Here is a 27,645-nt window from a genome sequence, read left to right as displayed (position 1 = left end):
ATAAAATAAGCAAAAATAATAGTAAAGCATATGAGATTAAAATTTTAAAATGTATAAGCTAATTATGATTAAGTATTCATTTGGAAGAAGAGTGAGTGGAGGTGATGTGAGGAAGTTTGAGGAGGGGTTGTCTTTACAGCTTCTCCAAAAGCTTTAGGCCTTTTGCCTTTGATTCCTCAAGGGCTCTCAGCCTTTCACACTCTACATATTCTGAGTGTCACGTCTCCATCTAAGATGATCTTCTGGAGAATACCTGGAAGTTGGGACTTCCACCCCCCCTTTCAGTTGTTTTTATTACATGCACTTGGAGAAGATCACAGCAGCCACAGCAAGGGCCTGCATCCAAATAACGCTTCCCTAAACCAGGCAGGTGAAAATAATTTTATAGTCTCCAGGGAAAATTTTAACTTTGGTTTTACACATATAGATTGTACTTTGGGGCATTTCCCCTATATTACCTTGTTGATTATCCTAGAATTATAATAATGCTGTATGAATGTTTACACCATGGGACTTTTATTATTCCCACTGAGAGGGATCTAAATCATCTTTCACTTCTATTTTGAAGTTTGGGAATCTGAGGCCCTGATAATTTAAGATATTTTAGCCTGATATTTATTAGTCAAGCTGAGATTAAAACCAGAACCTTTTGATTACCAGTGTAGTTCTTTTCTTACCATAGCCTGTTACCATATTTCCACTTACTATTTCTTAACTTCACAGTGGTTGAATGTTTTGTAACATTTATGAATGAGAATGGCAAAAAAGAATGTGAAGTCTTAATAGAAACTGTGCTCTCATTCCAGATTATGAATGAATTAATAGAGAATTTATGCCACTCATACTGTCCTTATGCATAATTTCTTATTCTCTGTGAAATTTGTCATCATTAAAGCATGATTTTCAAAATGGGAAAAATTAATGGTTTTCAGAATGACTGAAGATAGAAAAAGTATGTGATAAAGCTAAGAATAGACAGGTATAGTAAATGACTGGTTATATATCAACCTAGAATTCCTTTGACTACTCCTTTCTTTACCCAGTCAGAATCAAGCTTTGAAAAGATCTTGACAAGCGCAGAAGTTAACATATTATTTCACTGCACCGTAAGTATGGTTATCGAGGTTTGCATGGGAGGTTGAGGAAAACAGAGAAGGTCCAGCTGCCTCAGAATGGGGGAATGGGGAGGGGAGAGGTTTCCCAGAGGAGAATTCTGGATTGTTATGGGCAGTTTGACTCAGGTACAAAGGTTAGAGATGAAGGTTGTTTTGCTCTTTAGAGTAGATATTCTCAAAGTAGTTGGCCACCTTCTGATGGACAAGGAGAGTCTGTTTTAGAAACAAATTGATCCTTGAATACAAGTTCGTGTTTTCGTTCTCACAAGTGAAAAAAAAACAACAACCCATGCTTAGGTTTCTACTTCTGTGAACAATTAAGAGCTACTTACTTGACACCCTAACTTATTAAGGCTCACTAAAAGATAGCATTCATTAACAAACTCCAGCTAATTATGGGAGTCTACTAAGGATTCTAAATATTCTATTAGAAGTCAGAGTGCTACAAAATACTTGGTAAGTTGTAGCTCCAACTGGTCATGCTCTAAGAACAGGTGTCCGAAATTACCAACATTTTCTTACAAAATGTTGTGTTATCAGTGTATAGGCAAGACATCTTAAATTGGTCATAACTTTAAAATGCTGCTGCTTGGGGCACTAGGGTGGCTCCCTTGGTTAAGTGTCTTACTTCGGCTCAGGTCATGATCTCATGGTTTGTGGGTTTGAGCCCCGCATCAGGCTCTGTACTGATAGCTCAGAACCTGGAGTCTGCTTAATACTCTCTCTCTCTCTCAAAAATAAATAAACACTAAGAAAAAACACGGAAGTTACTTAAAAAGTAAATGCTGCTGTTTTACATCTGAATTATAAAGGATTTAGATTCATCATAATTTTTTTTTCAGGATCGTACCCTTTGCTTAATACATTTTGTAATTCGTATTTGTATCAGTAGTATTTTTGACTCCTGCATGTAAGAATGAAGCCTCAATCAGCATCATTTTCATCAGACCTTCTCAAATATTGGCATGAATAAGAATCACCCAGAGTTCTTATTACAAAACGGTGTCCTGGGCCCACCCCTAGAAATTCTAATTCAGTAGGTGTGTGTGGGGCCTGATAAATTAACCTTTCTAACAAGCTCCCAGGTGATGCTGATGCTGCTGATCTTCCAACCACACTTTGAAAAGAATGGATCTGAACAGATTCTTGCTAAAGCAGACATGTAGGAAACCCGTGCATATATTCCTGTATAATGGCATCTCCTGTCATTTAGTCTTTTTCAACGGAGAGGTAAGCAAACATAAGTGGGGATGAATAGGTGGTGGGCCTCAGAGTCTCAGAGCAAATTTTGGCCACTTTCGTAACTTGCTTTAAAAGAAAAATTGAGAGCCTCTGGTTTTGAACTAGTTCAAATTGATCAATGGGATTCAAACCTCACATACCAGAAGAACGGAGGGGATAGATGTGGCTTGATTTGCCTGATTATCTAGGGTTTTGTATATTGTACTCAATAATTTGCACTTATCCCAAGGGTGGTAATAAACCATTGAAGCACTGGAACTGGGGGGACGACATGATCAAAGTTATGAAAACAAGAATATAGTAAGAAGAGAAGTGGAAACCATAGTTTTAAAGCCGTGACATTCATATAGGTGAAATAAAAATAAAGGACCTGACCTCAATGAGTAGTGGTGAGGATGATAAACAGATTGGAGAGATAGATATTAAGGAGGTGACAATAATGATTATAATAGCAGCTAAAATTTATTATGCACTCACTGTGGTTATGGCTGATCACTCTTCAAAGCACTTTACATATATGAATTAATTTAGTGCTTACAGCAGCCTTATGATGAAAATGTGGACATACTTTGTGCAGTTTTTTTGCACTTTGCATACACCGCTCTTTTTTTTAAAACAATAGCTTTGTGGCAACCCTGTGTCGAACAAGTCTATCGATGTCATTTTTCTAATACCATCTGCTCACTTTATGTCTCTGTGTCACATTTTTGTGATATTTGCGATGTTACAAACGTTTTTATTATTATTTGTTGCGATGATCTGATCTGTGATCAGTCATCTTGAATGTTACTGTTGTAAATGTTTTGGGGATGCCACAAACTATACCAGCCATGACATTCTCTTAAGCCAAAGCCTAAGCCAGAACACATTCCTAACTGCAGTTCTGTGAAGACTGAGAGAGGTGAGGAAGCTGCAGAAGAAAAGTTGGAAGCTGGCAGAGGTTGGCTTGTGAGGTTTAAGGAACGAAGCTGTCTCTATCACATAAGAGTACCAGGTGAAGCAGCAGGTGCTGACGTAGAAGAACTTGTTTGTAAACAAGTTCTCCAGGGGATCTAACTAAAGTCATTAATGGGGGTGGCTGTACTAAAAAACAGAGTTTCATTATACTGGAAGAAGATGCCATCTAGGACTTTCGTAGTTATAGAGGAGAAGTCAATTCCTGGCTTCAAAGTTTCAAAGGACAGGCTGAATCTCTTGATAGGGGCTAATGCAGCTGGTGACTTTAAGTTGAAGCCCATGTGTATTTACCACTCTGAAAATCCTAGGGCCCTCACAATTATGCTAAATCTACTCTGCCTGTGCTCTGTAAATGGCAGAACAAAGGCTAGATGAGAGCACATCTGTTTACAACATGGTTTAATAAATATTTAAGCCCACTGTTGAGACCCACTGCTTAGAAACAAGGATACTTTTCAAATTATTATTGCTCACTGACAATGCATCTGGTCACCCAAGAGCTCTGATGGAGATGTACTATGTGATTAATGTTTCCATGCCTACTAATGCAACATCCATTGTCTTTCCTTTGGATCAAGGAATAATTTCTACTTTCAAGTCTTGTTCTTTAATAAATATATTTCATAAGGCTGTAACTGTCAGACATAGCGATTCCTTTGATGGATCTGGGCAAAGTAAATTGAAAACCTTTTGGAAAGGATTCACCATTCTAGATGCCTTTAAGAACATTCATGATTCATGGGAAGAGGTCAAAATATCAACATTAGGAGTTTGGAAAAGGTTGATTCCAACACTCATGAATGACTTTGAGGGGTTCAAGACAAGGAATGAAGTAACTACAGATGTGGGGGAAACAGCAAGGGAACTAGAATGAGAAGTGGAGCCAGAAGATGTGACTGAATTGCTGCAATCTTGTGATAACACTTTAATGGATGAGGAGTTGCTTCTCATAGATGAGCAAAGAAAGTGGTTTCTCGGAAGGGATCTGCTCTTGGGGAAGATGCAGTGAAGATTGTTGAAATGACAAGAGATTTAGAATGTTACACAAACATAGTTGTTAAAGCAGTGGCAGGGTTCAAGAGGATTGACCCCATTTTTTGAAAGAAGTTCTGTGGGTAAAAGGGTATCAAATAGCATCAAACCCTACAGAGAAACTGTTCATGAAAGAGTCAGTCTATGTGGCAAAGCTAACTGTTGTCCTATTTTAAAAACTTGCCACGACCACCCCAACCTTGAGCAACCACCATCCTGATCAAGCAGCCATCAACATCAGGGCAAGACCCTCCCCCCCCATCAGCAAAAAGGTTATGAGTCACTGGAAGTGCAAATGATGGTTAGCATTTTGTTAATGATAAGGCATTGTTAAGCTATGTACATTGTTTTTCTTAGACACAATGCCATTGCACATTTAGTAGACTATAGCATACTGTAAATATAACTTTTATATGCACTGGGAAAACAAGCAATTTATTTGACTTACTTTATTGTGATGATTCACTTTATTGCAGTGGTCTGGAACCAAATCCACAGTAGCTCTGAGGTATGCCTGTATTATTTTGATTTCAGTTTTGTTTCATAGATGAGGAAGCTAAGTAACAGAGAGGCTAAGTTACTTGTCCAAGACCACACAGCTGGCAAGGGCTGAGCAAGAATTTAGACCCTAGCAATTTGGCTTAGAGCCCAATTCTTAAACCCATGGTCCATTTCATGGAATGTGACGGTCAGTTGGCTGATAGATACGAGGGAGAAGGAGGAATGTAGGATTCTGGCAGATTTGTAGCCATTTCTGGTCTAGGCACTGGAATAGGAAAATTAGGAGGTGAAGCGTGTTTGGAGTGTGATGAAATAAAAATGTGAAGGGGGAGACTGACTCAGTTTTGGACGTTTGAAATTTGAGGAGTTTGTAGGAAATCCAAGTGAAAATATCTAGTAGGCAGTGAGTATATAGATCCTGACTATAAAAATCTAAATGTAAAATGAAAAAACATGGTGGCTAGGTTAGTGTGTGGAGAGTGTTGTGAAATGGTTAAATCATATCTATAGTACCATATTCAGTTGTCAGTGTTACATTTTAACTGAAACTAAAATTTATCTAGGGAAAACCCATAGTTTGAAAGAATTGAGAAACAAGGTTGTAAGAAAGGCAAGGGGGTGCCTGGGTGACTCAGTCCATTAAGCGTCCAGCTTTGGCTCAGGTCATGCTCTTGCGGTCTGTGAGTTCAAGCCCCACGTGGGGCTCTGTGCTGACAACTCAGAGCCCAGAACCTCCTTCAGATTCTTGTGTCTCCCTCTCTCTCTGCCCCTCCCCTGCTCACGCTGTGTCTGTCTCTCAAAAAATAAACATTAAAAAAATTTAAAAAAAAGATTGGGCAAGGAACTGCTGGCTTATTTAGTGCAGAATTCAGGAAACAGGGAGGTTTGTTGGTGCACAATGTTTTAAAGAATAGTTACATAGAATAGGAATTTATTTTATGTAGCCTCAGTAGTCAGAATAGGACCAAACAGATACAAGTTGTTGAAATGTAGATGTCCAAAATGGGAAAGGATTGTCCAATGGGTTAGTGCCTACCAGATATTGAAATACCAATTGGAGTGTCATGTAAAAGGGGTATTGTACAGCTAATTCTTACTTAGCATGGATTACTGAGTCCATCAGACTTGACAGCAACGTAATGAAATAATTTAGGTTGTTTTTTAATTTGATTATAAATTACCAACTTTTGTTATTTAGAGGTCTTTTCTGAGTTTTTCTTCATAAAATTTGAATTTGAAGTAAGCCATTTTCCTAGGCATCAAATACGTAAGTCGTTATCATGTAACATGAGAGTTGCTGGAAAATTGTAAAGGATTTTCCGTAAATACCAGTCCACCTCTCATGATAGTTTTAGTTGTTTTAGCAGAATTCAGTTATTTAGTTGCAGAAATTATTTACCATATCAGTGATTGCAAATAAGGTGGCAGAGTTTTTAATTGCACTTAGAGAAAAACGTCAAAATAAAGTGTAGTTTCTCATTACTGGATTTATAATCTTCGTATCTACTTTTTTTCTTGGCCACTGGGAGTTTTGTTACCAGCAATGAAATACAACCCTCATGCTGTACTGTGTAGGATAGATACTGTAAATTTCTGGTCTTGCGTTTCCATTGATCTGGATTGCCATATGGGAATCCTATTCAGCTGATCTTTATTTCCTGAGTCAGAAATTCTGTTTTACCATCTTTGGGGCTTTCAGCAGCTATTCTCAGTGGGCTGTCAGGTATTGCACATGAAAGAGAAGGTTCAAAGGCATAGAAAGAAGGTTCAGGGCTGAAATGTTTACACTGCATTTTAAAAATTTTTACAAACATTTTCTAAGCTGATGGATCAGCATGAAAGCTTAGCAGATCTAAGACTTTTTATATGGTATAGTATAGGTACCATTTGAATACACATAATTTTTAAGGAGTCGTATGGTAGTCATCAGTTGTAGATTTGTTACAGAAATAACTCATTCGTTCATGATTTTTCCTGTAAGCACAACTAACAACATTGTGATTAATGTTGTAAGTTTCTTGATTTTTTTCTACAAGTTTTTTTTTATGTCTTATTATTCTGCTTTATTTTGCATCTGACAATTAGCATTGAACTGAGGGAAATTATAGTTTACAGTAGAGTAAGAAATTAACAACTTACCTATATTTTTTATAATAAAAAGATTTTCTGAGGCTTTGCCACTTTTTGTGTTATCAACTACATATGTTACATAGTAACCAAAATAATGATTTTTTTAAAAAAGGTGATAGAAGTATAAATATGGAAAAGCCAACTATAAGTTTATCACTTACTTAATAAAATGTATCGAGAAGATCCCTTATCATAATAGACTGATTTATAGCATAGTGTTTTTAATGTGTCAGTAGCTTGTTTGAACATAATCTGATTCTCTGTGAGTAGTTACGTATCACACATTTGTTCATTAGTAGTTACGTATCACACATTTGTGTTAGATAGACAACTTTGCTACTTCTCTCGGCTTCGTGTATAAACAAAACATTCAGTATGGAGTATAAAAGTTTGGTGAAGGTCTTGTGTTTATCATTAAGTACAGAAATGTTTGTAGAATGTTTTTAAAAACACTGTAAACTATTTGAGTTTTCTACTATACAGAGCATTTTCTTATTAAATAGATTTTTGACATTACGTTAAGCTATAACAGAATGCCTGCTTCTGGGAAATTTATATACATTGAAAAGCTTTTTAAGAAGATGAAATTGGTCTTCTGTTTGGAATTACAGGAGAATTTACAGAGTGAGCATACATGCTTAGCAATGTATCAATTTTTTTTATTTGATTTTACTTTTATGGGCTTCTCTTCCATTTTTATCCAACGTGTGTGTGTGTGTGTGTGTGTGTGTGTGTGTGTTTGTAAAATTTGTGTAATGTACACATATCTTCTAACCATAGCCAGAGTAGGTATTTTTTTAAATTTCCCAGTTTTGTTGAGAAATAATTAATAGACATTGCAAGTTTAGGCACACAGCATGATTGTTTGATACATATAATATGAAATGATTACTACCATAGGTTCAGTTAACATCTGTCTTCTTGGATAAATACGATGAAAGGGAAAGAAAGGAAAAAGGAAAATGCCTTATCCTTGTGATGAGTTAATTTTTGTGAGTGGTCTAAGATACAGGTCCAGTTTCATTTTTTTATATGTGAACATTCAACTATTCCAGCACCATTTAATGAAAAGACTGTCTTTCTATTGAGTATTTTGGCTCCTTTGTGAAATATTAGTTGACTGTGTATGCTTGGGTTTATTTCTGGGCTCTTCATTCTGTCCCACTGGTCTATGTGTCTGTTTTTATGCTAGTATCATATTGTTTTGATGATTATTGCTTTGGTATAGCTTGAAATCAGGAAGTGTGATGCCTTCTGCTCTCTTCTTTCTGAGGATTTCTTTGGCTATTCGAGGTCTTTGATGATTCCATACAAATTTTAAGAGATTTTTTTTTTTACTTCTCTAAAAAAAACATCATTGGAATTTTGGTAGGGATTGCATGTAGAGTAGTTGTTTGTGGATTATTTGGCCGCAGGGAGTAAGTACATTTATGAGGAATATAGTACTGGGAACACAGTCTATTCTCCCTTATTTCTAACCATAAACACGATTGTGCTTAATAAACCTAGGGCCATTTTCATGTCAAACTCTATCGATGCCAATTTTGTGATTTGAAAAGTGGCGATACAATAGCATGTTAAAAGCATTGACTTTTATTCTAATCATGATTTCATTAAAATCATTCTATGATTTTTTAAAATCCAAATTCTCTTTTGGAGTGGATGCCCAGGGTTCCTGGGGTTTCTTGTAATATCTGGAGATATGTTTGTTATTTGGTTGCACTGGTAGGTTGCCTTTTCTAGTCTCCCAAAGGACTCTGATTTTAATCTATATTATAACATGACACAATCTGTTGTTACAGACTTTTCTCAATAGACTTTGAAATCTTCATGGTCAGGGATTATGTTTTACCATTTTTTTTTCCAAGGCCAAGTAGTACATAAAGAGACAGTGAGCTAAGAGTGTGGTTGGCCTGTTAAAGGCAGTTTCAGAATAAAATACACTTTCTTTTTCCTCCTCTTCATTCTCTTCCTCTTCTGTTTCTTCTTTTTCTCTGTCATCATCCTCTCCCCCTCCTCCTCCTCCTCCTTCTTCTTCTTCTTCTTCTTCTTCTTCTTCTTCTTCTTCTTCTTCTTCTTCTTCTTCTTCTCCTTCTTCTTCTTCATCATCATTGTTGTTGTCTTCATTATCTTGTATGTTGAGTATGTGCAGGAAATCGTGATAATTGCTACAGTTAATGATGACCATAATTCTTACCACAACTCTATGAAGCATATATTTTATTGATGAATGAACAAGAATATAAACATTAACTTTCCCAGTGAGGCATAACTAATAAGCAGTGAAATCAGAACTCAAACCCAGGTCTAATATCTGTACTCACAGAGTAATTCTATACTCACAGCCACTGCTGAATTTAGTCCTGGAATCACAGGGCAGTCTTCAGCTAATTTGGTGGATTTCTGTCATGAAACATGCATGGCCCAGTATTTAATTTTTTTGACCATCTCTCAAATTGCCTCCTACCTAACTCTAAGTAAAAGTTTTAATAAATGAGTAGATGAATGAATTAATGGTTATCATATTTGAATTTTATTGGGTAGCCCTTGGAGTAGTCAAAGATCTTTTAATTCAATATTTTAAAAAGTAAGAAATGCATAAGTTTTCCTATTCACTGTGCAGAATGAATGCAAGTTAATGACTGGACAATATTATTATGTCTTCTTAAATAACTATATACTTTGAGTGCAGTGTGAATCTTCTCTTCTGTACTTGGATTATAGTGCATGTATATTATATTAATCTAAAATGTGAGCCCATAGTGGCAGCCAAGGATCCTAGACTTCCATGGCCTAGAAGTTTCCAGGAGAGAGAATAATAACTGATGACTGTAAAGAATTCAGAGATCTTAAAAATCCCCTGAAAATCCTTCAGAAATCTTCTCTGGGTTATCTGATGTTGCTGTAGACTATGAAACCTCACCATAGCTTGGATCCCTGGTGTTCAGTGAATCAAGATTCCTGCCCTTCCTCCCCACAACTCTCTCCTTCTATGCAAAGCCCAATCACATCTCAATTTTAGAGCAGATTATCTAGTAGAGGGATTCCTCTTTTGGTTCCACATTGATAAGGTGCCATCTTTGTCACATGCCCATTACCGTGTTATCCATAGTTCACAAAACACTCATGAATATGTACTATGAAAGTTGTACATACGAAAGATATTTGGTTCCAGTGAAGAATGTTACCTTTCTTTAGTGAGATTAATATGAAGAAATAACAGTTAATTTGAATTTCATATGAATTCCTTTAGAAATCCACTGCATGCAGGAAGGTACTGTGCCGTGTCTTTGGGGGATTTAAAGATGAAGAGGACATAGCACCGTTCTCAAGGAACTTAAAATATACTGAGGGAGATGTTTGTGTAAATAGCTAAGTATAATGTAAGATCGAATGAATTAAGTGTTAAATAGATAACCAGAAGCCTATGGGAATGTTCTATTTTAATATGAGTTGCAGAAAAGAAATTATGAAGGAGATGACATTTGACCTGAATCCTGAATAATGTACAGATGCCTCATAGGTTTACTTATGTAAGTATTCAAACATGTAATAGCATGCATTCTCTGTACGAATTTATAGTATATACTTATATGTAAATGTGGTCAGTGTAATGTGATGCATATGGTGTGTGTTGATGTGTGTATACGTGTGTGTGAATGTGTAATCAAATGAGATTAGCATGTACTCTTCTAAAATACTTCCGTTTCCATAAAATGTGAAAATATAGAAAGGTTTATTTATAAAATAATTCTTTCTTAATTGATGTTACTGGAATATTATTTTGACTTCTATGTTGGGTTCAGCAACCAAAACTGTTGGTAGTCATTATTAAATAGTACTTGTACAGTTCTTATAGTGACACACAGACATGTGCTAAGGTTAAATAATTGACAGATTTTGAGAATAATCTGCTCATGAAGGGACATACATAATTTTGCAAGGAAAGCTCCTAAGTCCAGTACTTTGGCAGTTGTATAGTGTTCAGATAGTAATGGGCTTTTCCTGGTTTAGCCTGGATGAGTAAGGAGTTGTGTGGAGGTCATGTATTCCTACTCATGTCATCTTGAAATGATTAAGCCAAAATAACCCTCTAAACCAAAATAACTAAATAACCTACTGACTGTTAGAAGCGAGTCTTTTAGATGCTTCCAGTTTCCTCTTCCCAAATCTCTGCTTTTTTGTTGATGCTGTATGAGGTATGTATTGTTGCATAATAAATTACCACAAATGTAGTAGCTTAAGACGACACCTTTATTATCTCACAGTTTCTTTGGGTCAGGAATCTGGGCATGGCTTAGCTGGGTATTCTGCTTCATGGTCACTCACAAGTCTGCAGTCATGGTGTCAGTCAAGGCCATAGTCTCATCTGAAGTTTCAACTGGGAGAGGATCAACTTCCAATCATGTATGGTTGTTGGAAGATCCAATTCCTTGTGGGTTGTTGGACTGAAAGCCTCAGTTCCTTGATGGCTATTGACTGGAGAATGCTCACGGTTTTTTGTCATGTGGGTATCTCCACATGAAAACTTCTTTTATCCAAGTCAACAAGGGAGAGGATTCACAGAGTCCGCTAGCAAGATGGGAGTTAAAGTCTTATGTAACATAATCATGGTAGTGACAACCTGTCACGTTTGCGATACCCACTAAGTTAAAAGCAAGTCACAGGTCTTGCCCACACTCAGTGGGCAAGGATTTTGTGAAGGCATAAATACCAAGAGTGGAGATCATTGAGGTCTTCCTGCTATAATGCCTAAAATTTCTTTTGGGTAGGATAGATCTAGCCTATAATGAAAGATAAAAGGTGTAGAATTCAGAAGTATGTAACTCATCAACAGTTAATTTTGTCAATGAACAATTGCAAATGACATCAGATCTTTTCCTTTTTTAATATCCAGAGGATATAAAGAGTCTAAGAAGACATTGGATTGATAAACAGAAAGAAGTGATTTCCAACGAGGTAGAACATGCTAAGAAAAGGACAGTTGTTTCAATTTTAATTTTTTTAGTTTATGAATTTTATTGGAAATATTCCTTGCTTCAACTGCATAGAGAGTAGTGAAAGTTGTGTTTGGAGATGTTTTGCCAAGTGATTATTTGTAATTACCACTTTATTGAGATTTAAAGAGAATTTAAAATCGTGGTTTCTTCTACTTTTGTTTTTCTCTTTCCCCTTTCCAGAGTATTCCTTATTTGATGTATCACAGTAGCTGCATATGTTTATAGTCAGTACTAGAAAATAAGTGAAAGAAATATGGAAATAAAATGAACATATTTCTTGTTAAATATCTGATGAATAACAAAATAGTAATGATACAAAATTTGTGGCTGGTTTTGGCAATGAGAATTGATAGGTGCATGACCCCCCTTATCTGTATACATTGTGATATTAGTGACGGGGCACTGGGTTAATGATTAAGTTAGTTTAAATGATGATCAGGGAACTGCATATGGTAAACTGTCTTATGCTTATTTTGCTCCTTAATATCCTTTACAGTTTAAGAATATTCTAACAATTGTTGCTGTTTTACCATCAGAGGCAATGAAAGGCCTCGGTTTTAATATGCAACTAAACCTAAGGGATTTTCTCCAGTTCCTCATCAATGCGTAACATAATTGTCTTTGGTTAACATAATAATCTGTGGTTGATCATTACCCAACATGACCCTGAAATGAAAGAGATATAGTCATGAAGAGCAGGGAATTCAACTTTAGGTCACCACCTCTTATCTGAATGTAAACTACTATTAAATAGACCCTTGTAAAGCTCATTTTTCCCCTTATAATGACTCACCTTTTGTTTATGAAGCAGATTCTTACAAGTGTCTTTTCTTATATTTTCAGTGTAAATATTCTATTATGAAATTTACTTTAAAAACTTTATTTTGGGTGCACCTGGATGGCTCAGTTGGTTTAGCATCCAAGGCCATGATCTCACAGTTCATGGGTTTGAACCCTGCATCGGGCTCCACACTGACAGAACAGAGCCTGCTTGGGATTCTCTCTATCGTCTCTCTTTGGCACTCCTTCTATCTCTCTATCAAAATAAATAAATAAACATTAAAAACAAAAATAAAAACTTTACTTTCTGTTTAGTTCAGAAAGTTCCCCTCCCTCTTCAAATAAGTAGCCTGGGATGAAGATAGTCCAAAACTAGAATTTTAAAAAATTTCTTGGTTAAATATATTTAGTCTACTATTTGTATGTTCTTGGACATGTCCATTTTAGTGTTGTTTGACCCAGATTTAAAAAGCCCCAGGGATACAAGGACCATTACTATGTAAGTCTTTTTGTGTAGCACTTCATACAATTAGGCATTCAATAAATGCTTTCTGATGATGAAAACCCAGTTAAAAGTCCTCTGGGGAAATCCAGAATTTTTAAACAATCAAATAGAGAATACTACTGTTTTTTTAAAGACTCTGTAGTATTCCGAAATGGCTTCCTGCCTCGCAGCGACTTTAGTCTTGTGTCTGTTTTCATCCTTTCCATTTCTTATTAGGACATAAAAAACACTCTGTGCTTCTTCTGTTGCCTGAAATATCTTTATGTCTGGCTGCCAGTACCTTTTCCTCTTGACTTGGTTGTGTTTGAGATATCACATCTTCCACTCTCATTTGTCCTTTCCATTCGGGAATGATGGGAGGAAGCCAAGTACATAGTATGTTAAATTATAGAGCAAGAAGTTTCCTTAGGAATAACATAGCCCAGCCTTGCAGAAATGACTTGTCAGAGTTTACACAGATATTCAGTGGGAAACCCTAGACTAAAATTCAAAGGTTTGAACTGAAAGCTCTTTATTTTATTGTTAGTGAATCAGTATAGTGCTATTATCTCATATGTGCTGCTTGCCATCTATTGAAACCTGGAGACACAATTGGTATCAACTTGTTTGTGCGTTTTGCCATGATCACGCATATTGATTATCGGGTATTAAAGTGATATTGCAAATACTCAATATGTTAGCTATTAGACAACTTTAGGTCAGTGCCATATGGCAGACCTTATTTTGACTGGCAGGTAACTTCAGACTAAAAAAAAAAAAACATGCATTTTCAGAAAATTATAATAAAATTGAAGTTTTACTCCTCATGTGTTTTTGGAGTATTTCAAGTAAGTATCCTTTAATTTGATAACGTCTAACTGCAAATCATGCCATCTGACTTTTTCTGTGAATACTTGGAAGCCTATGCCAATTCCTTCCTCTTTTACTACTGATTAACACTACGGAAGAGGCTGACCTTCCTAATTTAGCCCTAATAGTATTTTGCTTTGTGTTTTTCTGCAATTGCCTTCTATGCTTTCACTTGTCCATCATTGACTAGAATTTAAGTTTTGCCGAGGCAGGAACTTTCTTATTTTTGTTGTATTCTACCTAGTAATTATCTTACTTCTGGGCACATGTTAGGCATTTCATAAAAACTTAAAAAAATTACTTTTTAGTCTTAAATTATCTTTTTTGGTTGTCATTAAAATGAGGTAAAAGTAAACTTAAATATTTTTCTTGAGGAAAAAAAATTTGTTCAAACTTTTAGAAAATCTCTCTGTAGAACACATCAGAAAGATTAGCTCTTAAAAATTCCACACAATCACGTATGTATTTAATTGGATTCTGTGAACATGTTATTTTGTATACATGTCTATAATGTGATTTTTCCTCAGTATTTTCATAGATTTCTTTTTTAAAAAGCAGAATTAAGGAAAACAAAATTTCTTGGCAAACCATTCTTAGTATTTTATCACAAAATGAAACAAAATTCTTCGTTAAATGTGAATAATTGCATATTATTGATATGAAAATTAACTTAGAATATTTACATTTCTGCCACTCTGGGACTTTTATGTTAAATTGAATTTTAGTGTGTGAAGTAGGTATTTTTATAAATCACATGCTGGAAAAGTAAAAATATAGAAATATTTTCATAAATCATGTACTACAGAAAAAGAATATATCAGAGTAGGTATTTGAGAAAATTGGGAGTTTATTTTTTTCTGGGGAAAAATTTTAAACTGCCATTGAATTTCATTTTCATTTAATTTTTTAAAAGGAAATGCTGGCATTGTTATGCTAGATCATTATAAGCTTTATTTATATTACATTTTATCATAATGCACACTGAGTATAAATAAACTCTGGTATGCTAAACCTAATAGCAATTAAACTGGAAGTGTTTGTATTTCATCACTGTGAACTTCGCAGAAATGTTTCCATGACAACCTCCATGCTAGTTAAGACAACCAGAGGTGATCAACAGTTTACGTATTTTTTTCTCTTCTAAGAATGGAATTTGTGTTGACAGTTTTGGCCTTTAATGGCACTTTTGTTCTGTGTGAAAGTATTTGTTTACCAGATCATATGTTGTTAACTGTCAGGCTGAGGTAGAGTGACTGCTTTTGATAAAAGGCTGCATTAGAATTTCTAGTCTGCAAGGCTCTTATACTCTAATTATCCCCATCAGTATAGAAGAGTCCATTTGCTTCAGTACTGTACAAATTACACTTTATTAAGACCAAGTATTATGCTGAGTAAAATTGGGAAGATCTTGATTTTGTTTGACCATCTAAAAATGGAAATTCCTCTTAACTTCCTAATGAATGCCCCCCCACCAAATATATGTGTGTGTACGCTCAGTTACTCACACAGAAACACACAGACACGCACACAGGTACACACTCACACTTTGAAAACAACATCTGAGTGACCTCTTGGGAAAAGGTTATTGGGATAGCATTAGTGACTTTTCTTAACTTACTCACTTCCCTAAAATATTGTAACTGTATCAGTACAGTCCACTATCAAGGATGTGTAAAAAGAGAAATGTACCAAAAGGAAAAGCATCGTTTTGCCGTTTCGAACCAGAATTGCCGAGCTGATCATGGAACTGAGGACTTTCCCCTGTTTACTCTTAAATAGAGGCACATTAAAAACTTGCCTACTTTGGGATTCTAGGGAAAAAAGTATTCATATACATGTACATAGAAAGAGGACTGAAGTTGTGAAGAGTCTCCAGAGCTGTGTGAGTTGCACAGTAGAGGAAAGGTGCCATTCATTGAGGGACATTGTACTTGCCCTCTTCTGTAATGGTGTCTGTGGTCACCTGGCAGCATTGTCTAATACCTGTAGGATGGGACTAAGGGGAAAGGCATATTAAATATTTTATATGATTTATAAAAATGGAAGAGTAAGCTCATTACTTTCACAAATAAAGCTTGACAGTTTTCTTGGAGAGTATGACTGTGTAGATGGTAGGCTTCATCCCATGTTTTCTTAGAAAAAGAAATTTAAAAAAAATTAAAAAGAAATTTAAAAGAATTAAAAAGACATTTCAATTTCCATCAGCTTTGTTAAACTAATATTAAATCAGAACTTACCATGACCAAAAATTATCCTTGTTTCCTTAAGAATAAATATTAAAGTGTATTAACATGAGCAAAGTTGACATTTCTAAAAAATAATACATGGTTTTATCTTACTTTAATTTAAAAACATAATCCTGCCTTCCCTAATGTTTTTTTCCTTTCAGTCTTTGTCTTAACACCATCATTCACTTAGTTGCAAAAGTGAAGCTTGGAAACATTTTCGACCCCTTGTTTCATTCGGTCATTCATTCATTATTTCTCATGCACTCTAGGCACTGAGGATATAGCAGAAAACAAAACTCATAAAAATCCCTTCTCTTATGTAGGCTGTAGTCTCATAAAGGGAAGCCAACAATAAAATGAATTAGTAAAAAATAAAGAATGTGAAGTGGTAAAAGCCATGGAGAAAAAAAAAGTGTGTGTGTGTGTATGTTTGAGAGAGAGAGAGAGAGAGAGAGAGAGAGAGAGAGAGAGAGAGAAGATGAGAGAGAAATGGAATGGGGTTCAAATAGGAGCCAAGGAAGACTTCACTGAAAAGATGACATTTGTGCGAAGATCTGAAATTGTTGAAGGCAAGAGCTGTGTTGTTATCTGAAGGGAAAGGGCTGAGCAAAGGCAGAGATCTTGAAGCAGAAGTATCCTTGGCAAGTTTGAGAAATGCTGAGCAGGCCAGTGCAGCTGATGCAGAATAAAAAAGGGCCAAGAGTAGTGGGAGATAGACTGGGACTGAGGAATACAGAACATAGGACCTTGTGGACTACTCTAAGGCATTGAACAGATGAGTGACATAGTACAATTTACCTCTTAACCACTCTGGCTGTTCTGTTGAAAATAGCCCACAGAGGAATGGATAAAGAAATTGTGGTTTATATACACAATGGAGTACTACGTGGCAATGAGAAAGAATGAAATATGGCCTTTTGTAGCAACGTGGATGGAACTGGAGAGTGTGATGCTAAGTGAAATAAGTCATACAGAGAAAGACCGATACCATATGTTTTCACTCTTGTGTGGATCCTGAGAAACTTAACAGAAGACCATGGGGGAGGGGAAGGGAAAAAAAAAAGAGATTACAGACGGAGGGAACCAAAACATAAGAGACTCTTAAAAACTGAGAATAAACTGAGGGTTGATGGGGGGTGGGAGGGAGGGGAGGGTGGGTGATGGGTATTGAGGAGGGCACCTGTTGGGATGAGCACTGGGTGTTGTATGGAAACCAACTTGACAATAAATTTTATATTTAAAAAAAAAAAGAAAGAAATAGCCCACAGAGAGGTAGGAAACCAGTTAGGAATTTATTGCAAGAATCCAAATGAGAGATGGTAGTGGCTTGATCGAGAATACTGATAGTCATGGCGGTGAGGGAAGAGATCAAATTCTGGATATATTGAAAGTTTAGGGGCGCCTGGATGGCGCAGTCGGTTAAGCGTCCGACTTCAGCCAGGTCACGATCTCGCGGTCCTTGAGTTCGAGCCCCACGTCAGGCTCTGGGCTGATGGCTCGGAGCCTGGAGCCTGTTTCCGATTCTGTGTCTCCCTCTCTCTCTGCCCCTCCCCCGTTCATGCTCTGTCTCTCTCTGTCCCAAAAATAAATAAAAAACGTTGAAAAAAAATTAAAAAAAAGAAAGTTTAGCCAGTAAGATTCCCTGACAGATTGAATGTGCTTTTGAGACAAAGAGAGGAGTTCAGAGTTTTTGACCTGAAAACTGACAGGATGGTCTTTCCCTTTTCTAATTTGAGGAAGAGCATAGAAGGAACAGGTTTTGGGGAGGGACATCAAAATTCGATTTTGGCCATGTTTGAGATTTCTATTCGAGATCTGATTATAGATGTTAAGTAGACAATTTGCTATAAGACCCTGGAGTTTGGAGCAGATGTGAGCTGTAGGCAAACATTGTAAGTTGGCACATAGATGTTATTTGAAACTATGAGGCTGGGTAAGACCAAAAGAGGGTTTATAAAGAAGCAGTCGATGGTCTGGCAGGTCAAGCACCTCATAATGTGCCAGAACACTCCCACAGTAACTAAGAATGCCCCCTTCTCTATATAGGAAACCTCTTGGAGGATAAGTTACACGACCACACGATGAATATCTTTTATCTCCACTGTTCTTTATATCCACTGTCTTTTCTCTAGTTCATCAATCCAGTGGCCTCCCATCAGATTACTTACCTTCTCTCTATCATCGCCTCTTCCCACCATTTTTTTACTCTGTTTCCAGAACAATAATTCCATACATAAATCTAATAATACCATTCCCCTTGCTAGACTTTTCCTGTGGCTTCTAATGTTCAAGGAGCAAAATATATTCTTTAGTATGGAATTACAAAACTCTGTTATTTTATTTTTGCCTTGCTGTCTGGTCCCTTTTCTTGCCATTTCCCCCTTCCCTCTTTTCACTCCAAAGACAAGAAATTGATCCCCAGTTCCTTAGAAATGAGGATTCCCCCCCCCCCCCTACTATTTGGAAGCTGTGAGGCAGTTCTGCTAAGCCTCCAGAAGCTGCTCTCCTACAGTACAGAGCTGTGTAGGGACAGGGGACTACACTGTATTACTGCCCCTCCCAAATCTTCCCTACCTACAGGGAGCAGACACTGCCAGCCAGCTGCCACCACATGATTGGCGTAGGCTTTCTGCAACACAGAATGTGAAAAATGAGATCAGCAGCATTCTCCAATGTCTAAATCCACACAGAAGGGAGAGATGGGCACTGTTCCTTGGCCGCCATCTCCTAGAAATAAAGAGCTGTGTAGGATGGGTGCAGTGCCTGGCCGGAAAGCCACAAACTCCCACTGTTTTTACTGAATTTTCATAGATGTTCTTGAGTAAGTTTCTCTGTTGTTACACTTCTTTTGATGACTCTCCAGAGACTTTGTACAAATTATGTCTTTTACTAATTTTGACCAGCTTAATAGATGCCTCTTAGTGAGAGCTTTCCCGTACTTTCTCACACCAAGATTCTAAAAGTCTTCTCTCCTATACCATACCTTTTAAAAAAAACCTTAACATATCATAAATATATTCTTAGATTAATAAGCTCTAAGTATACACTCTAAGTGTGTGTGTATACACACACCAAATACAACATACAATGTATAAATATATACCACAGTTACCTGAGTCTCTCCATAATCTTACATTGTTCTCAATTTTACACCAGTATAAACAAAGCTATTTTTCACAGGGTTTGTGTGTATATTTCTGCCCAATTTGTGACTGTTTCATTAGCATATATTTCTAAAGGTAGAATTATGGAGTAAAACCTGGGGAACACTGTCAAATTTCTCCTCCAGAAAAGTTATTCAAATTTCTAATCCCTCTGGCAAGGTATGGATATTTTACTGATTTTCACTAGAATCAGATGTTAGTTTTTAGTCTTGCTGCTAATTTGATGACCAACTAGAAACTTAACTCATGATGAAAGCATTTTAATCTTGTGGTTCTGATCCTCTGTGCCATTTTTCAAGTTAGGATTAAAGCCTGTTTTGTAGATAAAGGCAAACTTGAAAAGAAAAAAAAAAGACAAAGAAAACATAAGTGGAACCAGAATAACAAATCAGAGGTGCTATTTTCATTGCTGTTGGCTATGCAAGGTGTGGTATGGGTGTCTTTTTTTTGGTTGTTGTTATCATGAACACTATAGGTTTTAGAATACATATTCTCTATCTGCCCAGCTTTTTTCATACTTTCATTTTTATTTGCTAAAAGTAAAGTATCAAGATGGAGACATAAATGTTTACTTACTTAGAAGAAAAAAAAAGAAATTTAAATGTGATCTGATAATATATAGTTTGTTGGTAAATACAGATGTGAGTAGCTTTGACATTTCAAATACATAAAGCAATAGATTCAGTGACCCCAGTAGTGTTATATAGTAGATCAAAGAGAAACCTGTGATGTTTTAAATCTGTCTCTGATTTTGAAACAGTTGATTGTCTACAAGATCTGTGTTATTTCACCCACAAAAATCTGACAGTCCCCGTAGATTTGTGCCATCCCTTGAATGAAGAGAAATTCAAGAAGGTTTAGTGAAGGGGCACCTGGGTGGCAGTCAGCTAAGTGTCTGACTCTTGGTTTCAGCTCAGGTCATGATCTCAGTCAAAGTCATGAGATGGAGCCCTGCGTTGGGCTCCGCGCTGAGTGTGGAGCCTGCTTAAGATTCTCTCTCTCTCTTTTTAAAACAAAACAAAACAAAACAAAACAAAACAAAGGTTTAGTGCAAAAAATTTCTTATTTATGAAATATTTTAATGGGAAAAGGTGTTAATCAAAATTTTATTTTAGAGTTTACAGTTAAACAAGGGAAGGAGGCTAGAATGACCTTGTGGTGGTGGTTAGAGTTGGAGATATCAGCTTTAGATTTAGCTTAATAAAAACTTTAGCTTTGGGACGTCCATGTGGCTCAGTTAGTTAAGTGTCCAGCTTTGAATCAGGTCATGATTTTGAGGCTTGTGAGTTCAAGCCCAAAATCAGCTCTTTGCTGTTGATGCAGAGCCTACTTGGGATCCTCTGTCCTCCTTCTCTGTTCCTACCCTGCTAACGCTCTCTCTCTCTCAAAAATTAAAACAAAAACAAAAACAAAAAATTTTAGCTTAATGTACATCAGATGGCTACGTATAGAAATGTTTGTAGCTGGTTGTATATACACTGGTCAGTTACACCCACATGTTTCCTTCCTTTGTTAGCTAAGAGGGCCTAAAAGTAACAAGCACTACTTAGCCATATCTCAGCCATATCTCAGAATAAAACCATTCTTTAATAAAAGAGCCAGGGATCATTTGAGAGATGGGAGTTACTCATGGATTAGGGCAGGAAATATACAAGATGAACCCGGAGCTCTTGCAATTCCAGAGAATACAGCTATGTTCAAGTAAAAACACAGTATGTGGAATAAATAACCATGAGTCTGTATCATACCTATATAAATAAATGACGAATAAATAAATGGGAGAAAAGACATTTCCTATACAAAAGAATTCCAAATAGTTTATGGAGATATGTTTCCCTGAAGGAGATGGAACGTAACTCCTCACTCCTTAACTGTGGGCTATATATGGTGACTTTGTTCCAAAGAGTACAGTATGGAAAGGGGGAAAAGAGCAAATTTACATTAGAGAAACCTGACACATCCCTCCCCGGCCAGCTCATCAAGGTCAACATCAACAGTGGTATATCCTGGTCATATTATATATACTTGATATGATGTGATGAAAATGGCAATTTTCCTGTATGGTCTTCCTCGCCCCCCCCCCCTCCAAATTCATAACCCCAGTCTAATCTTAGAAAAAAAACATCAGGCAGATCCCAGTTGAGGGACATCGTAGAAAATACCTGACACGTACTCCTCAAAACTGTCAAGGTTATCAAAAACCAGGTCTGAGAAACTGTCATAGCCAAGGGGAGCAACCCTAGGGAGACATAGGAACAAAATGTAAGGTATCCTGGATGGGATCCTGGAACAGGAAAAGGGCAGTAGGTAAAAACTAAGAAAATAAAAACAAAATGTGGACTTTAGTTAATGTTTTAAAAAATTAATGTTAGGGGGTATCTGAATTTGGCCCGGGTCATGATCTCACCATTTGTGGGTTTGAACCCCACATTGGGCTCTGTGCTGACAGTGTGGATCTTGCTTGGGATTCTGTCTCTCTATCCCTCCCCCACTCACACTTTCTCTCTTTCAAAAATAAATAAAAAATAAATTAATGTTAGAATTTCTGCATCTATAGACTTAGTATGGCTAAATGGGTATGATGGGAGGTTAGGGGCAGGTAAGGATTTGTGCTACTGTTGAATAATAGAAATAGCCAGCACTATTTAGAGCTTACTATAGGCCAGGCATGCTTTTAAGTATTTGATATGTCTAAATTTTTTAAAACAACTCTTGGGTGTTACTATTCTCATGTTTTAGTGCTGAAGAAATGAAAGGTTAAATAATTGGTCCAAGGTTAAGCATGAATACCTAGGGTCTGGATCCTCTAAAGCCACTAGGCTTCATTGAGAGTGCTTATTTTTGGGGGGGGGAATTGCGTGTGTGTGTGTGTGTGTGTGTGTGTGTGTGTGTGTATATATATATGTGTGTGTGTGTGTGTGTGTGTGTGTGTGTGTGTATATATATATAAAATATTGTGTGTATATATATATACTATATATACTATATAGTATACTATATATGTAACTATATATATTATATATATGAATTAGATAAAACTAGAAATTTTATTTCTTTAGATTATGGTGTGTGATTATTTCATGCTCATTTTCTTGGTACTTCTTTTTTTTAAGCTTATTTATTTTGAGAGAGAGAGAGAGAGAAGCACAGGTGCAAGTGGGGGAGGGGCAGAGAGAAAGGGAGACAGAGAATCCCAAGCAGGCTTCCTGCTGTCAGTGCAGAGCCCAAGGTAGGACTGGATCATATGAACCATGAGACCATGACCTGAGCCGCAATCAAAAGTAGGACGCTTAACTGACTGAAACATCCAGGTTGGTGGTTGATGGTTGATGAGTAGGTAAATACTCTCTGTTAGTATACCTTAGGCAAAATAGCCATTATTAAACATCACTGTTTTATGATAGAAGTTAAAGGTGTTTCTCTTTTTAAAAATCCATCCTTTTTTATAACAGTATTTGGATTTTATTGGCTTTGTAATCCTCACATAACAGATAAAGTAACTGAGCCCTAAGAATACTCAGTCAAGATTGTATGACAAGTTTACATATGATAAACTCTAAACATGTAATCTTGCAGACTTCTGTTGTGCTTTTCTTCCACATAGAAATAACATGACGTTAGTTCCCGGCAATTCTTAGCTTTCTGGAGCCCAGCTGGAAATAAGCTCAATTTTATTATTTTTATAAAAATTATTTTATATTTACATAATTGCAATCCAAGTAGAGGTGATGCTCATAGGGAGAGACAAATATCTGCCCTGAAAAAAATGTGTTCTGTCAGTTGAGGTGAACTCTTTGCTCTTGGCTTGAATCTTTAGGATAGCCTCACCGTCTAGTTCCTGGATTTCCACATAGTAAGTAGTGAGGACCCAGTGAGACTTCTTTATTTTGGGACATGGAAAAATTACTACAGTGTTTATTTGTTTGTGAATTATATTAAAATTCTATAATGCAACCCACAGCAAAGTTGTCTGCTGTTTTATACCCGCAGCCCGTTTACATCCTGACCAGAGATGTGCCGTGCTCCTGGCAGGTGACTAAGCTGCTGTGGTTCAGAGTTTTATTCAGCTACTACTTCTACAGTGACACACATAGAAAGTGCTGGTATTTGGAGAGCACCTTGGGTTAAGCTGTGGCTGGTGGTGATTGGCCTGAGGACCCTGGCTGCCCCAGGCTCTTTTGGCCACCCTGAGGGCAGATGGGATCAGCATCTTGGCCTACCTATAACGTGTTTGTGACACATGGTGTGCTTCAGCACTTTGTTCTGTGACATGCCAAGGTATGTCTTCCCCAGGTGTAAAAGTTGACACACAATGTTTTATGAGATTTTTAGAAAAATAGTTATACCAAACCCTGGGTTATTAGAAGACAGATAGCATTACAGTTTCTGAGACTGATTTGAATCTTGCTGTTCAGAACTGCCATTGGACAACTTCATTATGCTGGGTGGGGTGTCTCTCGTAAATGGCCCAATAAATCGCCCTTCTTTCCTACCTAGGTTCTGAATTAAATGAGAAATAAAAGAGAGGCCCATTTGTACCAAAGAGATGATTCATTCTTCCTTCCTTGGCAAGGCATATTGATGCACTGAATGAAGACCAGGAATGTGCAGGGGTTTGTGAGTGAGCTCCCTGCAAACTCTCAAGAAACCGTGTGAGTGGGGAAGAAACATTTCAGCCAGTGTCATTAAGTGATGTGCCATCATTACCTGGACAGCTATGAAAAAAGTAAAATACTGTGACAACAGAGAAATAGGGCCTTATAAGGGGTTCTTAGTAGAGCCTCTCAAAAAAGGTGTTAATTCCCAAAAGAGTACCTGAAACTGAAATTTTCCCAACTAATGACTTAGGAAATTTTCATGTGTTTTATAAAATCATTTAAAAAATCAGATTCTTTTTCTATCTTTGGTGGATAGTTTTAATGTTAGGAAGCACATATATTTCAGAAACTATTATTTGTGCAGAAATACCAATTTTGTTATTGTTATTATAAACTTCAAAGAACTATTAGAAATTTAAAAATGTATGTTCCAAATTTTGAAGCAGGAGGTGGATGAAATTTCAAGTATCCAGAAACCTTTAGTATAGTTTCCAGAAGGTCCATTTCAAGTAGACAAGTTTGGAAAAGTAAGAGCTTAAATTTTACATGGCATTATACCATTTATGTTAACATAAAAAGTCTCTTCAGAAGGAATTGGTTGGCATTTGTTATATTATATCCATCTTAACTCAAGGCACTCTATTTGCTGTGTATGGTTGGGTCTCAACAAATAAGTACCCTTCTCTTCTTTTCTCCGTATTGAGTAGTAGTCATCTATAGGCTGAGGTATTAGGCAAGTGGCTGTTGATGAAAGATTAAAATTAAATATAACTATGAGGTGTCTTTATGGACAAATCATTCTGAATGAAAAATTAAAATACTGTTTTTAAAAAGCTTACTTCCAACTTGGATAGAGAAATGAAACTGTGTCCCACAGTATTCTCAAAATGATGAGGAATCTTCATTTTAAAAATAGGCTTTCTAGGGGCGCCTGGGTGGCTCAGTCAGTTGAGCGTCTGACTCTTGGTTTTGGCTCAGGTCATGAACCCAGGGTCGTGGATTTGAGCCCTGCATTGGGTTCCACCCTGAACATGGAGGCTGCTTAAGGTTGTCCTCTCTCTCTCTCTCTCTCTCTCTCTCTCTCTCTCTCCCTATCTCCCAATGCTGTGTACTCTCTCTAAAAATAAATTTAAAAAAAAGTATGCATATTACCCAAAAATATGATTTCTAGTACTACTCTAAAGACATAATTTATCAGAGTGATATTATAAAGCACTGATAAGATTCTTTTAAGATTGTTTCCTTTGATAGTTTACCATTAATCCTAAAAATGGAAGGATTTAAATTAGCATATTGGTCTGGATAGTTAGGTGTGTTTTCTGCCCTCTGCACAAAACCATATCACACTACAAAAGATAACTGTGGTTGCATTGGGAGATGACAAACAGTATATTTAATATACAAAATGTTGTCTAAATGAAAAGCAGTACCTTTTAGAATTTTACAGTTTGCAAAGCACTATCCCATATATTATCTTTTTTGATTCCCATCACAACTCTATCTTATATGTGTATAAAGCTCAGAAATTAAATGACCTTACTAAGAATAAACTAATAGGTGGCTTCTTTCTAACACAAATCCAAATCCTCAGATACCATGTCCAGTGCCATTTTTTCTCTACATTCCATCTACGGAGAAAATACATTTTATGTAAATTCTGTTTTTAGTCAGGGACAACGAGAAGTTTTAAACAGCCAGATTTTTTTCTGGATTTTAGGATCTTCTTATCTGTTAAGATTATCCAACTATATAACTGGCTACCATGACAAGTAACAATGATTAGAAATGGTTAGGCAGAGGCTAGATGGCCATCTGTCGAGCTTGGTGTTGGACTGGATGACCTTTAAGATCCTTTCCAATTCGAGATTCCATGACTCTGTGGTGGTGATAATGATGCTGTTTCTGCCTGTTGCCAAGTAACATGTCTATTGTTTTTCCTGCCTGTCACACAGCAATGGCAATAAGTATCGTTTTCCTTATATGCCATGACAAATTTATATCATAGTGTCATATTAACAATTAGTGATCCCGAAGTTTCTGACCTTTATAATGTTCAAATCTATTCTAAAGATGCTGCCAAAATTTCATTTTAAAAGGTGTGAAAATAAAATTACTTTCATGAATGACATACCCTAAAGCAATATCCATGATTCCTTCCCCTTCCTTTTCCGTGCAGGGTTCATCAATCACACCCTCCTCAATATTCCATTGCCTGTCCTGATTAATAGAGTGACTCATTCATTCATCCACTCACTCATTCTATAAACTCATTCATTGAATATATGAGCAGAGCACTATTCTAAGCCAAGAAAATATGAGATGAGCTTTGTAATCTTACTAGCAATCAGGGTGGTAAAGCGGAGGAATCCATTGCTGTCAATTCAACATGTATTCATTAAGCAACTAACAGTAGGGTTCTATCGTATCTAGAACAGATCTACTGTCAAAAATGGGTTGGTTTCTGAGTCCGGATAAATCAACTAAGTCTAGAAGATACAAGGTTTACCTTATCTTAACTCTTTGGCTATAAAGCAAATGAAACTCACCACTCTGCAGAAACAATACACTGTTGGACATAAACCAATATAAAGGCAGAAACACATACATATATAAAGAATGTTGCTTTGCTACTATAAACTACTTTATCCTTTGCTCAAGAACACTCAAGCCCCATGTCAGAGGTTTTGAATGTTTTCATTGATTTTTGCTGAACTCTACAGCTTGCAGCCACCTTAGGGCTGCAATTGATGAGTGTATGAGTTTAGTTCCAACATGAATATTGGCTAGTAGTTTGTTTTTACAGGGAATGATGTGAGTGAAATAACAAACAGGTATATTGGAACTTAACATAATTCATCATTTGTGTGAGTGACTCCTTTGCTGAGCCAGATTATAGTTTTTAGAGGTTGGAAGAAAATTTCCTTAGTTTTTCGGTGGTATTCACTCAAAAGATGTGGGCCTATCACTTCGTCTTCATGTGGGCCTAGCTATAGTATAACTCACAACATGGAAATGACTTCCATCATAGTGATCACGTGAAAGAATGAGAAAGACAGAAGTCAGAGTTATTTTGAAACTTAACCGTAGAAATGATTATCCCATCATTTACCATATTCTGTTCATTTGAAGCAAGGCACTAGGTCCAGCCCACACTCATGGGGAGGAGATTGCATGGGACACAGAAACCAGAGTTGGGGATCATTGGTGGCCTTCTTAGAGGCCACCACCACAAGTATAACCTCTTCCCGCCACAGTGTGTTCCTTGCTGTATTCTTTATCTGTTGAAAGACATGCCGTCTACCACATATAATCAAGCCAAAAACTCTGAAAGCCATTTTCAGTTTTCCCTCTTTTGTTCATTTATCTTAGTCAATCACAAAATGAAACAGACACTAACAAATACATATCTACCATTTAGATGTTTGCTTTTTCTCCTCTGCCACTGTTTTAGTTCAGATTTTCATTCTTTCTTATTTGGATTACTGTGTTTTATTTATTTTTATGCCTAGAGTGTCTTTCATTCCTCTTCTTATGCCGTTAATAT

General features: G+C 36.6%; 1 protein-coding gene across 8 annotated transcripts in view; it reads left to right on the top strand.

The window, feature by feature from the left end:
* The window catches only part of FOXP2 (forkhead box P2), a 568,827-nt gene that overhangs the window by 27,598 nt on the left and 513,584 nt on the right, over positions 1 to 27,645 (top strand). The window contains exon 3 of one of the 8 annotated variants that reach the window (XM_058724528.1): positions 1,044 to 1,106. The exons of the other annotated variants lie outside the window; for them this stretch is intronic. The gene's annotated coding sequence lies outside the window, so the exon portion shown is untranslated. The remainder of the gene's footprint in view (positions 1 to 1,043; positions 1,107 to 27,645) is intronic. 8 annotated transcript variants of the gene reach the window in all.

This window comes from Neofelis nebulosa, chromosome 4 (assembly GCF_028018385.1).
Source record: "Neofelis nebulosa isolate mNeoNeb1 chromosome 4, mNeoNeb1.pri, whole genome shotgun sequence".
NCBI lineage: Eukaryota > Metazoa > Chordata > Mammalia > Carnivora > Felidae > Neofelis > Neofelis nebulosa.
This window is presented reverse-complemented; position numbering and strand designations above follow the sequence as displayed.